This window comes from Chlorocebus sabaeus, chromosome 26 (assembly GCF_047675955.1).
Source record: "Chlorocebus sabaeus isolate Y175 chromosome 26, mChlSab1.0.hap1, whole genome shotgun sequence".
In the NCBI taxonomy this organism is placed as follows: Eukaryota; Metazoa; Chordata; class Mammalia; order Primates; family Cercopithecidae; genus Chlorocebus; species Chlorocebus sabaeus.
In genome coordinates this window covers 41438567-41454312 of record NC_132929.1, presented here as the reverse complement: position 1 = coordinate 41454312, position 15746 = coordinate 41438567, and the positions used below count along the sequence as shown (strand labels likewise).

Genomic DNA, 15746 nt, shown 5'->3' with positions numbered 1-15746 from the left:
TAGAGATGGGGTTTCCATGTTGGCCAGGCTAGTCTTGAACTCCTGACCTCAGGTGATCCGTCTGCCTCAGCCTCCCAAAATGCTGGGATTACGGGCACGAGCCACTGAGCCTGGCCAAAGTGCATAACTTCTAAGTGGACAACTCAATATATTTTTACATGTGTATATACCATATAACTACCACTCAGATCAACATATAGATTGTTACTAGCACCTCTGAAGAATCTTTGTGCCCTATACTAGTCAGCACCCTCTAGGGATAACCACTGCTTTGACTTTTATCACCACAATTTAGTTTTGCCTGTTCTTGAACTTCATATTAATAGAATCAGACAGCATGTACTATATTGTATTTGTTTTCTTTTTTTTTTTTTTTTTTGAGACGGAGTCTTGCTCTATAGCCCAGGCTGGAGTGCAGTGGCCGGATCTCAGCTCACTGCAAGCTCCGCCTCCTGGGTTCACGCCATTCTCCGGCCTCAGCCTCCCAAGTAGCTGGGACTACAGGCGCCCGCCACCTCGCCCGGCTAGTTTTTTGTATTTTTAGTAGAGACGGGGTTTCGCCGTATTAGCCAGGATGGTCTCGATCTCCTGACCTCGTGATCCACCCGTCTCGGCCTCCCAAAGTGCTGGGATTACAGGCTTGAGCCACCGCGCCTGGCCTTTGTATTTGTTTTCTTTCACTCAACACTATGTCTGTGAAATTATTAACCATATTCTAAAGATGCAATTCATCTTCTGGCTCAAGTCCTCAGGGAATCTGTCAAAACCAGGTACATACTATGCTAGCTATACACAGCTATGCATAGTCTAAAAACAGGCAGTTGAGAAAAGAACTTTTCTCAAAAAAACAAATGACTAAAATAGAATAACCAACCTATGCTGCTCTTGTTGCTTTCTACTCTTGCTTCATCAATTTCACTTTCATCTCTGCTTTGAAATGGGATCTGATCCACCCAAGTATTCTCTTTTCTTGTCCCACTAATGGATAAATAGCTTATGCAATTTTCCTTACTTATTTATATCCACCATTCCCCATTAATGCTCCACAATCATTGGTCTAAAAGGTATAAATGGCCTCAAGCTATAATTTGATGCAGACCTCTGTCATCAGCAAGAAAAGCATTACTGGGGCCAGGCGTGGTGGCTCATGCCTGTAATCCCAGCACTTTGGGAGGCTGAGGCAGGTGGATCACGAGGAGGTCCGGAGATCGAGGCCATTCTGGCCAACATGGTGAAACTCTGTCTCTACTAAAATAAGAAGAAAAAATTAGCCAGGAGTGGTGGTGCATGCCTGTAGTCCCAGCTACTTAGGAGGCTGAGGCAGGGGAATCACTTGAACCTGGGAGGCAGAGGTTGCAGTGAGCCAAGATCCCACCACTGCACTCCAGCCAGGGGACAGAGCAAAAATTTGTCTAAAAAAAAAAAGAAAGAAAAGAAAACAAAAGCATCATTGGACTCAGTGCAGTGACTCACGCCTGTAATCCCAGCACTTTGGGAGGCCAAGGCAGGCAGATCACTTGAGGCTAGGAGTTTGAGACCAGTCTGCCAACATGGTGACACCCTGTCTCTACTAAAAATACAAAAAAGAGCTGGATATGGTGGCAGGCGCCTGTAATCCCAGCTACTGGGGAGGCTAAGGCAGGAGAATCACTTGAACCCAGGAGGTGGAGGTTGCAGTGAGCCAAGATCGTGCCACTGCACTCCAGCCTGGGCAGCAGAGTAAGATCCTATCAAAAAGAAAGAAAGGACAGGACAGGACAGGACAGGAAAGGAAAAAGGAAAGGAAGAGAAAGAAAGAGAAAATAAAAGAAAGATTAAAGAAAAGAAAGTGAAAGAAAGAAAAGAGAGAAAGAAAAGCATTATTATGCTGTATATTCAGATTCAACAGATATTTACTGAGCACATAAACTCTTCAATGTATTTTGCTAGGTATTATGGAGAACTACAAAAATATAGCAAGCGTGGGCTCTAGCCTTATGAACATTCAGTCTAGCAGAGAAGCAGTATAGTATGGATATCTACATAAAAGATCATAATATAAGCTATAAAGTATTAAATAATGACACCATTTGAGTTAAAAGAAAAAAAGATCCTATTCAAATAGCTCAGAGGAAAAGTTAGCTTCTAGTCGGGGTGATGTCAAGGAAGCTTGGTGGGACAGTATTTATACTAGAAGGATTACAAGAAGTAGTATGCCATGACTAGATAGGTTTAGTCATACAGTGGATGGGGAAAGGGCATTTTAGATAACCATAAGGACAAGGACCCTGAATTGGGAAATCATGCAGCATGTACAGGGAGTGACTGTGCAGTCTGACCAAAGAACAGGGCAAGTAATGAAGAAACTGGGGACACGGGTGGTTATGGATTACCCAGAGCCACAGCACCAGAGAGCCCTAGAATGGGCATTGAATCCCAGGCGTTTTCCTTCTTTAATGTTCCCATAATATGACCAAGTCAACATTTTAGTCACTGCTCTGCTTTATTTACAACTACCCATTATATATTGTCCATTAAGTAATTGACTCAACAAACATTTATCGAATATCTAGTACACTCTGGGCATAATTGGATACTATGGTCTCTAAGGCTGATTTCATATGTGTTATAAAATACTTTTTCCCAAGTGGGGATTAGGGTTAATATAATATTGGGCTAAGACAGCTTGTCTTTTTCTGTGTTAGAATTTTATTGAGTTATACTTCAGAGCAAATACCATAAATAACAAAGACAATTAAATAAACCACAAAAACAGATCTCTGTATCATGTTTTTCTACATGACATCAATATATTGAGTCTTAGCAATGACTACCCACATGTTTTTTCCATAACTATGCTTACTTACGTTTTAGCAAGGGGTAATACAGGAGGATATGAAACCCTCTATCCTTGAGCGAAAGTTTAAAAACATTCCTAATATTATAGTACAACAAGACTCACTTCCGTTTAGCTTATCAACCACCAAAACACATTTCCCCTTTGTACTTGTTATGTTTTAGTGTAACTATGGAGACACAGCACTTTCCATGCAAGTGACACACATGATTTTGGTTTAACGTACTCATTTTCTGAGAAACATTTTAAACTGTGGTCACTATTTTAAAAATTGAGGTCACTATGAGATCTTTGAGCTACTTTGGTATTTCAATGTAAATCCAATACATTTGTTAGCAATATTCATGAGGGAAGAGTTAAGTACCAGGGATTATGGATTCTTTCCAATTCCATCAAACTATTCCTACTTAAAGCTTTGGTGCCAGAAAAAGAAAAAAAAAAGGTAATTATGAATTGAACACATTGGACTATCAGATATTGTTATAAATTGCAGGGTATATCAAGTTGAGTTTTGAGAGTTCTGTTTCCAGGTATACGGCAGGCTAGGAATTCAGACTGCACCTCCCACTGGAAACAATTAAAAAGGCTGAATTTAAAAAAAGAAAATCTTAAACCTCTTAGAAGCACTGACATTGGGCAAGAAAGAAAGAAATTATTAGGTCAAAGAAAAGTGAAGAAGGAATCCAGACAGGTAAATGGACAATGCTGTCCAAGTGTACAACACCAGGAGGCACCATTTGGATTCTATTCACCTAAAGGATGCTCTTGGGTTGTTTGATGCTATGGCCCTGAGATCACTGCCCTAAGGATATTTGCTCAACCTGGTGAACTGCAGCTTTGGCTTCACAGTGGTTCCAGATACAGGAGGTAAAGCCAAGGGCTTGGAGAATTCCACAGGAGGCCATTCTCCCAATAAGGCATGGACCCTTTAGGTGGAGATGAAAACCAGCATACCCATTCATCATCAGGGTACTGCACAAAAAGTTCCTGTGGAATTAAGCATAACTAAGTACAAAAAAATACTCTCACTGAAAGACTGACTTGTGATGGTCTATAGCCAAAACAGGTCCATAAAAGTCTCAAGCTCTTTCTGTAAGTTGAGGAGGCTGGCCCCAGGTACGTGGAAGAAACAAATACAAATCCTCTCTGGAGGAATGTACCCAATAACTCACAAATTTATTTTCTAAGAAAATTGAGCAGCTCACAGTAACAAACATTAAGCACTCAAAAAAAATGCTACTATATAAATGAAAACCAGAAGATAGAAGAAACCACATACAATAGAATTAAATGGAAAACATCTACAAATATTTGAGAAATTTAAATTATCACACATACAAGGAGAAAAAAACATTTTACTTCCTTTTTTTTTTTTTTTTTTTTGAGATGGAATTTCACTCTTGTTGCCCAGGGTGGGTGCAATGGTGCAATCTTGGCTAACCACAACCTCCACCTCCCGGGTTCAAGCAATTCTCCTGCCTCAGCCTCCCGAGTAGCTGGGATTACAGGCATGTGCCACCACCCCGGCTAATTTTGTATTTTTAGTAGAGACGGGGTTTCTCCATGTTGGTCAGGCTGGTCTTGAACTCCTGACCTCAGGTGATCCACCCTCCTCAGCCTCCCCAAATGCTGGGATTACAGGCGTGAGCCACCACACCTGGTCACCATTTTACTTCTTTAAGAAAAAAAAGTACAAAGTAGAAAATACCTATTTAAGCCCATGAACACAACAGAGGGAGCATCATTAAAGTCTCTCTTCCCCCTGCTGTCATGTCTAAGGTGGAGTTTCCTAAAGAACTGGAACAGCTGAGGAAGCTCTTCATTGGAGGCTGAACTTTGAAACAACCGATGAGAGCCTGAGGAGCCATTTTGACCAATGGGGAACACTCACGGACTGTGTGGTCATGAGAGATCCAAGCACCAAGCGCTCCAGGGGCTTTGGGTTTGTCACATATGCCACTGTGGAGGAGGTGGATGCAGCCGTGAATACAAGGCCACACAAGGTGGATGGAAGAGGAAACAAAGAGAGCTGTCTCAAGAGGAGATTGTCAAAGACCCGGTGCCCACTTAACTGTGAAAAATATATTTGTTGGTGGCGTTAAAGAAGACACAGGGTCTGGCCCCGTGACTCACGCCTATAATCCCAGCACTTTGGGAGGCCAAGGCGGGTGGATCACCTGAGATTGGGAGTTCGAGACCAGCCTGACCAACATGGAGAAACCCCGTCTCTACTAAAAATACAAAATTAGCCGTGTGTGGTGGCGCATGCCTGTAATCCCAGCTACTCCAGGAGGCTGAGGCAGGACAATTGCTTGAACCTGGGAGGCGGAGGTTGTGGTAAGCCGAGATTGCACCACTGCACTTACCCTGGGCAACAAGAGTGAAATTCCGTCTCAAAAAAAAAAAAAAACAGACACTGAAGAACTGCACCTAAAAGATTATTTTGAACAGTATGGAAAAATTGAAGTGATTGAAATCATGACTGACCGAGGCAGTGGCAAGAAAAGGGGCTTTGCCTTTATAACCTTTGATGACCATGACTCCATGGATAAGACTGTCATTCAGAAATACCATACTGTGAATGGCCACAATGGTGAAGTTAGGAAAGCCCTGTCACACCAAGAGATGGCTAGTGCTTCAGCCAGCCACAGAGGTCAAAGTGGCTCTGGAAACTTTGGTGGTGGTCATGGAGGTAGTTTGGTGGGAATGACAACTTTGGTCATGCAGGAAACTTAAGTGGTCGTGGAGGAAACTTAAGTGGCTTTAATGGTAGCTGTGGTGGTGGTGGTGGTGAATATGCTGGCAGTGGGGATGGCTATAATGGATTTGGTAATGATGTAAGGAATTTTGGGGGTGGTGGAAGCTACAGTGATTTTGGTAATTACAACAATCAGTCTTCAAATTGCGGACCCATGAAGGGAAGAAACTTTGGAGGCAGCAGCTCTGGCTCCTCTGGTGACAGAGGCCAATACTTTGCCCAACTATGAAACCAAGGTGGCTATGGCGGTTCCAGTAGCAGCAGTAGCTATGGCAGTGGCAGAAGACTTTAATTAGGAAAAAAAGCTTAGCAGGAGAGGAGAGCCAGAGAAGTGACCCACTGGAGCTACAGGTTACAATAGATTCATGAACTCAGCCAAGCACAGTGGTGGTAGGGTCTAGCTGCTACAAAGAAGACATGTTTTAGACAAATACTCATGTGGATGGGCAAAAAACTCAAGGACTGTATTTGTGACTAATTATGTATAACAGCTTATTTTAGTTTCTGTTCTGTGGAAAGTATAAAGCATTCCAACAAAGGGTTTTAATGTAGTTTTTTTTTTTTTTTTTTGCACCCATGCTGTTGATTGCTAAATGTAATAGTCTGCTCATGACTCTCAATAAATGTGTCTTTTTTTTGGAGACGGATTCTCGCTCTGTTGCCCAAGGTGGAGTGCAATGGCGCGATCTCAGCTCACCGCAACCTGTGCCTCCCGGGTTCAAGCGGTTTTCCTGACTCAGCCTCCCAAGTAGCTGGGATTACAGCCATGCGCCACCACGTCCAGCTAATTTTGTATTTTTAGTAGAGATGGGGTTTCTCCATGTTGGTCAGGCTGGTCTTGAACTCCTGACCTCAGGTGATCCACCCCCCTCAGCCTTCCAAAGTGCTGGGATTACAGGCATGAGCCACCACACCCGGCATTTATTTATTTATTTATTTGTTTATTTATTTTAATGTGCTGTGTAAAGTTAGTCTACTCTGAAGCCATCTTGGTAAATTTCCCCAACAGTGTGAAGTTAGAATTCCTTCAGGTGAATTTTTTTTTGAGACAGAGTCTCACTCTGTCACCCAGGCTGCAGAGCAGTGGAGTGATATCGGCTCACTGCACCCTCCACTTCCTGGGTTCAAGGGATTCTCCTGCCTCAGGCTCTGGAGTAGCTGGGAGTACAGGCGCTGTGTACTTTCTTTCTGTCTTTTTTTTTTTTTTTTTTTTTGAGACAGAGTTTCGCTCTTGTTGCCCAGGCTGGAGTGCAGTGGCGTGATCTCTGCTCACTGCAAGTTCCGCCTCCCAGGTTCACGCCATTCTCCTGCCTCAGCCTCCCGAGTAACTGGAATTACAGGTGCCCACCACTACGCCAGGCTAATGTTTTTGGCATTTTTAGTAGAGACAGGGTCTCTCCATGTTGGTCAGGCTGGTCTCGAACTCCCGACCTCAGGTGATCCACCCGCTTTGGCCTCCCAAAGTGCTGAGATTACAGGCGTGAGCCACCGTGCCTAGCCTGACGCCAGGTTCTATTTGGAATTTATATGCAACCTGCTTGGGTGGAAAAGCCATTGTCTTCAGAAACCTTGGTGTAGTTGAACTGATAGTTACAGTTGTGACCTGAAGTTCATATTACAACGGATTACTCAAGCAAAATCATGGAATTACTGGTTATAGAAATGATTGTTGGCAGGGTGTGGTGGCTCATGCCTCTAATTCCAGCACTTTGGGAGGCTGAGGCAAGCGGATCAGGAGGTCAGGAGATCCAGACCATCCTGGGCAACAAGATGAAACCCCACCTCTACTAAAAAAAAAAAAAAAAAAAAAAATAGCTGGGCGTGGTAGCCTGCACCTGTACTCCCAGCTACTCCAGAGGCTGAGGCAGGAGAATCCCTTGAATCCAGGAGGCGGAGGGTGCAGTGAGCCAATATCGCCCCACTGCTCTCCAGCCTGGGTGACAGAGTGAGACTCTGTCTCAAAAAAATAAAAATAAAAAATAAAATAAAATAAAATAAAATACATAGATTGTTGGCATATCCTATGCAATATATCTAAATTGAATAATGGTACCAGATAAAATTATAGATGGGAATGAAGCTTGTGTGTCATCCATTATCATGTGTAATCAATAAACGATTTAATTCTCTTGACAAAAAACCCCGGAAAATACCTATTTAAGGGGGACATGGTGGCTCACCCCTGTAATCACAGTACTATGGGAGGCCAAGGCAAGAGGATTGCTTGAGCCCAGGAGTTCCAGACCAGCCTGGGCAACATGGCGAAACCCCATCTCTACCAAAAACACAAAAATTAGCCAGGTGTGGTGGCACATATCTGTAGTCCCAGCTACTTGTGGGGCTGAGGTGGGAGGATCGCTTGAGCCCAAGGAGGTCAAGGGTGCACTCCAGTCTGGGTGACAGAGTGAGACCCTGTCTCAAAAATAAAAAAGGAAAGGAAAATAGCTATTTAAAACAGGAAACTATAGAAAATAGCCTAATAGTTTTTTTAAAAATAGAACTTCTAGAAATGAAATGAATAAAATAATGGACAAATTTAACCTCAGATTACACATAAGCAAACAGAAAAATAAACAAACTGAATGATACGACAATAGAAATTATCCAGCCTTCAGTAAAGACAGACAAGAAGAAGGGAAACATGAAAGAGCAGTAAATAGATATGGAGGATAAATTAAGACAATCTAACATGTATTGATAAAATTGGAGTTCTGGGAGGCAAGGAGAGAGAAAAGGGTAAAGAGGTAATTTTTTTTTTTTTTTTTTTTTTTTTTTGATAAGTTCTTGCTCTGTTGCTCAGGCTGGAGTGCAGTGGCACATCCACGGCTCACTGCAGCCTTGAACTCCTGGGTTCAAGCGATCCTCCCACCTCAGTCTCCCGAGTAGCTGGGACCACAGGTATGTGCCAACATGCCTAGCTAATTAAAAAAATTATTTTCTGTAGAGACGGGGCCTCACTGTTACCCAGGTTGCTCTTGAGCTTCTGGGCTCAAGTCATTCTACTGCCTTGGCCTCCCAAAGTGTTGGGATTGTAGGTGTGAGCTACCATGCCTGGCCAAAAGGGTAATATTTGAAGAGACAGTGGCTAAGACATTTTTTTTTTTTTTTCCGAGACGGAGTCTTGCATTGTTGCCCAGGCTGGAGTGCAGTGGCGCGATCTCTGCTCACTGCAAGCTCCGCCTCCCTGGTTCACGCCATTCTCCTGGCTCAGCCTCCTGAGTAGCTGGGACTACAGGCACGAGCCACCACATCCGGCTAATTTTTTGGTATTTTTAGTAGAGACGGGGTTTCGCAGTGTTAGCGAGGATAGTCTCAATCTCCTGACCTTGTGATCCGCCCGCCTTGGCCTCCCAAAGTTCTGGGATTACAGGCGTGAGCCACCGCGCCCGGCCAATGACTAAGAAATTTTTTGGATCAATCTGTTTAAAAACACAGATTTAAGAAGTCCACTGAATTTCAACCAGGATTGGGGGGGAAAAGAAAAGGTCTTTTCAGTTAAACACAACAGTGAAACAACAGCATACCAGAGACAAATTAGCTCAGAAGCAGATTTACTGCTGACTTCACAAGAGAAAAAAAAGTAAGTGCGAACTTAGAATTTTACCCCTCAAAAAATAGCTTTTGGCGGGCACAGTGGCTCACACCCGTAATCCCAGCACTTTGGGAGGCGGAAGTGGGTGGATCACTTGAGGTCAGGAGTTCAAGAGCAAACTGGCCAACATGGTGAAATGCTACCTCTACTAAAAACACAAAAATTAGCCAGGTGTGGTGGCGTGCACTTATAATCCCAGCTACTCGGGAGGTTGAGGTGCGAGAATTGCTTGAACCCCGGTGGCGGAGGCTGCAGTGAGCCAAGATCGAGCCACTGCACTCCAGCCTGGGCCACAGAGCAAGACTCCATCTCAAAAACAAGAAAAAAAAGAAAAAGAAAAAAAAAAAGCTTTCAAAAAGGAAGATGAAAAACAAGCATTTAAGGCAAATTAAGTAAGAGATTTTGCCTTCACAATATTCATAAAAGGAAATTCTAAATAATGTACTTAAGAAACCGATCCTGGTCGGGTGTAGTGATTCCCTTGACTCAGGGAGTTTGAGGCTGCAGTGAGTCCTGATGGCACCACTGTACTCCAGCCTGGGCTCGAGACCTTTATTTCAAAAAAAACAAGCAGGAGTCAAAAGGTCTGGGGGAGGGCCTAACAATTTACATTTATAACAAGCTCCCAGCTTGATACTAATTATTTAAGACCACACTTTTTCTTTTCATTTTTCCTTCTTTTTTTTTTGAGACAGGGTCTCACTCTGTTGCCCTGACTAGAATGCAATGGTATGATCACAGCTCACTGTAGCCTTGAACTCCCAGGCTCAAGTGATTCTCCTGCCTCAGCCTTCCAAGTAGCTAGGACTACAGGCATGTGACACTATGATGGGTTAATTTTTGGTTTAGTTTTTGTAGAGATGAGGTCTCACTATGTTGCCCAGGCTGGTCTCGAACCCTTGTGCTCAAGTGATCCTCCCACCTCAGTCCCTAAAAGTGCTGAGATTATACACATGAGCCACTGTCCTGGGCCTAAAACCAAACTTTAAATAGCACTGTTGACTAGCCATGAAAAGAAAGCAAAAACTGAGTATAAATTACCAACTAGCAGAGGAAGAAAAGTTGAAATGAAAAAGAAAATAATTCAAAAGAAGGCAAAAAAGGAAAGTAAACTACAACAGAAGGAACCTGCAGAAAGCACAATATAGGATGATAGTTACAAATTCAAATACATCAACAATTACATCAAATATGAAAGGATTAAATTATCCAATTAAAAGACAAGGATTTATACAAAAAATAAACTCAAAATGGATCAGAGACTTAAATAAAACTTTTAGAATAAAATATAGGAAAAATATATACGCAACTTTGGGTTAGGCACAGAGTTATTAGATAGAACATCAAAAATATGATCCATAGAAGCAAAGCTGACAATCTGGATTTCATCAAAACAAAAATGTTGTATTATGCCTGTAATCCCAGCACTTTGGGAGGTTGAGGCAGGTGGATCATTGAGGTCAGGAGTTCAAGACCAGCTTGGTCAACATGGTGAAACCCCATTTCTACTAAAAATACAAAAATTAGCTGGGCATGATGGCACATGCCTGAAGTCCCAGCTACTTGGGAGGCTGAGGAAGGAGAATGGGTTGAACCCGGGAGGCAGAGGTTAAAGTGAGCCAAGATTGAGCTATTGCGCTCCAGCCTGGGTGACAAAGCGAGACTCCATCTCAAAAAGAAAAAAAAAAAAAGGACACTTTTAAGAGAATGAAAAGACAACTCATACAGAGAGAGAAAATATTTCTCCTTGTTTTGCAGATATGCAAATAACGTATCTGACATTTGACTTGTGTCCAGAATGCATAAAGAACTCTCAAAACTTAATAAGAAAACAAACAGCCCAATAAAATAATAGGCAAAAGAATTGAATAGACATTTAACCAAGGAAGAGGCATGGCTGAAAAACAGACACATGAAAAGTTGCTTAACAACATCAGTCATTAGAGAAATGCAAATTAAAACCACAAAAAATACTACTACACAACTGTTAGAATACCTAAAATAAACAGTCTGACAATTGCGAGCGCTGGTGAAAATAGGGAGCTACTGGTTTCTTTCATACATTGATAATGGCAATGGATAGTGACACAGACACTCTAGAAAACAGTTTGGCAGTTTTTTGTTTTGTTTTTTCTTTTTTTCCTTTTGAGACAGTCTTGCTCTGTCACCCAGGCTGGAATGCAGTGGCGTGATCTCAGCTCACTGCAACCTCCACCTCCCGATTCAAGCGATTCTCCTGTCTCAGCCTCCCGAGTAGCTGGAACTACAGGCGCTTGCCACCACACCCAGCTAATTTTTGTATTTTTAGTAGAGGTGGGGTTTTACCATGTTGGCCAGGCTAGTCTCGAACTGCTGACCTCAACTGATCCACCAACCTCGGCCTCCCAAAGTGCTGGGATTACAGGCGTGAACCACCATGCCTGGCCGGCAGTTTTAAAAACACAGTTAAAGGCCGGGCGCGGTGGCTCACGCCTGTAATCCCAGCACTTTGGGAGGCCGAGACGGGCGGATCACGAGGTCAGGAGATCGAGACCATCCTGGCTAACACAGTGAAACCCCGTCTCTACTAAAAAATACAAAAAACTAGCCGGGTGAGGTGGCGGGCGCCTGTAGTCCCAGCTACTCGGGAGGCTGAGGCAGGAGAATGGCGTGAACCCGGGAGGCGGAGCTTGCAGTGAGCTGAGATTGCGCCACTGCACTCCAGCCTGGGCGGCAGAGCGAGACTCCGTCTCAAAAAAAAAAAAAAAAAAAAAAAAAAAAAACACAGTTAAATGGTCAGGTGCAGTGGCTCACGCCTGTAATCCCAGCACTTTGGGAGGCCGAGAAGGGCAGATCACGAGGTCAGGAGATCGAGACTATCCTGGCTAACACGGTGAAACCCCGTCTCTACTAAAAATACAAAAAGAATTAGCTGGGCGAGGTGGCAGGAGCCTGTAGTGCCAGCTACTTGGGAGGCTGAGACAGGAGAATGGCGTGAACCTGGGAGGCGGAGCTTGCAGTGAGCTGAGATCGTGCCACTGCCCTCCAGCCTGGGTGACAGAAAGAGACTCCGTCTAAAAAAAAAAAAATACAGTTAAACATAGAATTACCTGAGGCCCAGTACCCTCACTTCTAGGTATTTACCATAGTGAAGTTAAAATTGTTCACCTGAAAATTTGAACACAAATGTTTGTAGTAGCTTTATTTATTTTAGTTATTCTAACAGTTGTGTAGTAGTGTTTTTTTTGTGGTTTTAATTTGCATTTCTCTAATGACTAATGTTGTTAAGCAACTTTTCATGTGTCTGTTTTTCAGCCATGCCTCTTCTTTGGTTAAATGTCTACTCAAGTCTTTTGCCCATTATTTTATTGGGCTATTTGTTTTCTTATTGTCAAGTTTTGGGAGTTCTTTATATATTCTGGACACAAGTCAAATGTCAGATATGTGATTTGCATATCCGCAAGACAGAGAAGACAGAGAGGGAAAAATATTTTCTCTATATGAGTTGTCTTTTCATTCTCTTAAGAGTGTCTTTTTTTTTTTTTTTTTTTTTTTTTTTGAGATGGAGTCTCGCTCTGTCACCCAGGCTGGAGCACAATGGCGCAGTCTCAACTCACTGCAATTGAGTTGAATTCAGTTGCACCTCCCGGGTTCAAGCGATTCTCCTGTCTCAGCCTACCGTGTAGCTGGGACTACAGGCGCCTGCCACCACACCCAGCTAATTCTGGAATTTTTAAGTAGAGATGGGGTTTTACCATGTTGGCCAGGCTGGTCTCAAACTGCTAACTTCAAATGATCCACCCACCTCAGCCTCCCAAAGTACTGGGATTACAGGCGTGAGCCACCATGCTTGGCTGGCAGTTTTAAAAATATAGTTAAATATAGAATTACCCGAGGCCCAGCACTCTCACTCCTAGGTATTTACCATAGTGAAGTTAAAATTGTTCACTGAAAATCTGAACACAAATGTTTGTGGTAGCTTTGTTTGTCATAACCAAAACCTGGAAATAGCCCAGATGTCCCTCAACTGGTAAATGGATAAAGTGTAGCACATCCATATGATGAAATGCTAAGAGTAATAAAAAAGGAATGAGGCCAGGAGCAGTGGCTCATGCCCAGAATCCCAATACTTTGGGAGGCCAAGGCGAATGTGTCACTTGAAGTGAGGAGTTTGAGACCAGCCTGGCCAACACAGTGAAACCCTGTCTCTACCCAAAATACAACAATTAGCTGTGCGTGGTGGAGCACACCTGTAATCCCAGCTACTCCGGAGGCTGAGGTAGGAGAATTGCTTGAACCTGGGAGGCAGAGGTTGCAATGAGCCAAGAACGCATCATTGCACTCCAGACTGGGCAAGAGTGAAGTTCTGTCTCAAAAGAAATAAGATAAAATAAAATAAATAAGGAATGAGTTCTTCAGCAGTCAGGTCCTGTCTGTGAAAAACCACTGCACTCCAGCCAGGGCAACATAGTAAGACACCACCTCTTTTTAAATATCAATTACATATATCTATATTTTTATTTTTTGAGACAAGGGTCTCACTCTGTTGCCCAGGCTGGAGGGCAGTGGCATGATCTCGGCTCACTGCAGCCTCTACCTCTTGGGCTCAAGCAATCCTCCCACCTCAGCCTCTTGAGTAGGTGGGATCACAGGTGTGTGCCACTATGCCAACTAATTTTTGTATTTTTTATAGAGATGGGGTTTCACCAAGTTGCCCAGGCTGGTCTCAAACACCTGACCTCAGGCAATCTGCCTGCCTTAGCCTCCCAAAGTGCTGGGATTACAGGCATGAGCCACAGTACCCAGCTATTATCTTTTTTGCAGAACTTTTTAAAAATATATTTTCAGGCCGGGCGCAGTGGCTCACACCTGTAATCCCAGTACTTTGGGAGGCTGAGGTGGGGGGATCACAAGGTCAGGAGTTCAAAAGCCTGGCCAATGTAGTGAAACCCCATCTCTACTAAAAATACAAAAATTAGCTGAGTGTGGTGGCACGCGCCTGTATTCCCAGTTACTCAGGAGGCTGAGGCAGGAGAATCGCTTGAACCCAGGAGCTGGAGGTTGCAGTGAACCGAGAGCACACTATTGCACTCCAGCCCAGGGGACAGAGTGAGACTCTGTCTCAAAAAATATATATATATATAATGTTTATATAATATATATTATGTATATATTATATATAATGTATGTATAATATATAATGTATATTATATATTATGTATATATTATATATATTTTAGAAAGGAATGCATTCTTGAAACACAAAAGAATATGAATGAATCTGCAAAGCATTTTGCAGGCAGGGCACAGTGGCTCACGCCTGTAATCCCAGTACTTTGGGAGGCTGAGGTGGGAGGACTGCTTGAGCCCAGGAGTTTGAGACCAACCTGGGCAACATGCTGAGACTCCATCTCTACAAAAAGTAAAATAAAAATATTAGATGAGCACGGTGGCATACACCTCTGGTCCCAGCTACATAGGAAGCTGAGGCAGGAGGATCACTTGAGCCCAGGAGGTCAAGTCTGCAGTGAGCAGTGTTCATACCACTGCACTCCAGCCTGGACAACCGAACAAGACTCTGTCTCAAAAACAAAAACAGAAACAAAAACTTCTGCTAAGTGAAAGAAGCCAGACTCAAAAGACTACATATTGTACTATTCCATTTATATGACATTCTGGAAAAGGTAAAACTATAGGAGCAGAGAACAGAAAAGTGAGGTGGGATGAGGGCTCAATCACAAAGGGGTAGGTACCACAGAGGAATTTTCATGGAGCGTTGTTCCATGTTTTGATTGTGGCAGTGGTTTCAATACTCTCTGCATTTGCAAAAAAAAAAAAATTAAGTAAATAATTTTGTTGTTGTTGTTTTTGAGAGAGTTTCACTCTTATTACCCAGGCTGGAGTGCAATGGTGCAATCTTGACTCACTGCAACCTCTGCCTCCCGGGTTCAAGCAATTCTCCTGCCTCAGCATCCCAAGTAGCTGGGACTACAGGTGTGCTCCACCATGCCCAGCTAATTTTTTCTTTTTTGTATTTTTAGTAGAGACAGGGTTTCACCATGTTGGCTAGGCTATAATCCCAGTACTTTGGGAGGCCGAGGTGGGTGGATGACCTGAGGTCAGGAGTTCAAGACAAGGCTGGCCAACATGGTGAAATCCCGTCTCTACTAAAAATACAAAAAAAAAAAAAAAAAGTAGCTAGGGATGGTGGTGCAGGCCAGTAGTCCCAGCTACTTGGGAGGCTGAGGCAGGGAGAATCGCTTGAACCCGGGAGGCAGAGGTTGCAGTGAGCCGAGATCATGCCACTTCATGGGCGACAACAGAATGAAACTCTGTCTCAAAAAACAAGACAAAGATTGTCAGACTGGGTAAAAATACAATATCAGGGTCTCTGACAGTATTTTTTGGCAAAAGGCAAACTTTGCTAAAAAAAAAAAAAAAAAGTGAGTTCAATTCTCATTCTTACAAGATTATGCACGAAACCTCATTATTTAAAAATGAAAAGTATTTCTATTTTTAGATTGCTAATATGTAGCAGCAAATAAAAAACTCATGCATATTACACTCAAATACATATGTAC

General features: G+C 43.0%; 1 pseudogene; it reads left to right on the top strand.

Annotated features, from left to right (window-relative positions):
• The first annotated feature begins 1740 nt into the window (after nt 1-1740).
• On the top strand, nt 1741-6421 carry LOC103246079 (heterogeneous nuclear ribonucleoprotein A1-like; annotated as a pseudogene).
• Nucleotides 6422-15746: the final 9325 nt, after the last annotated feature.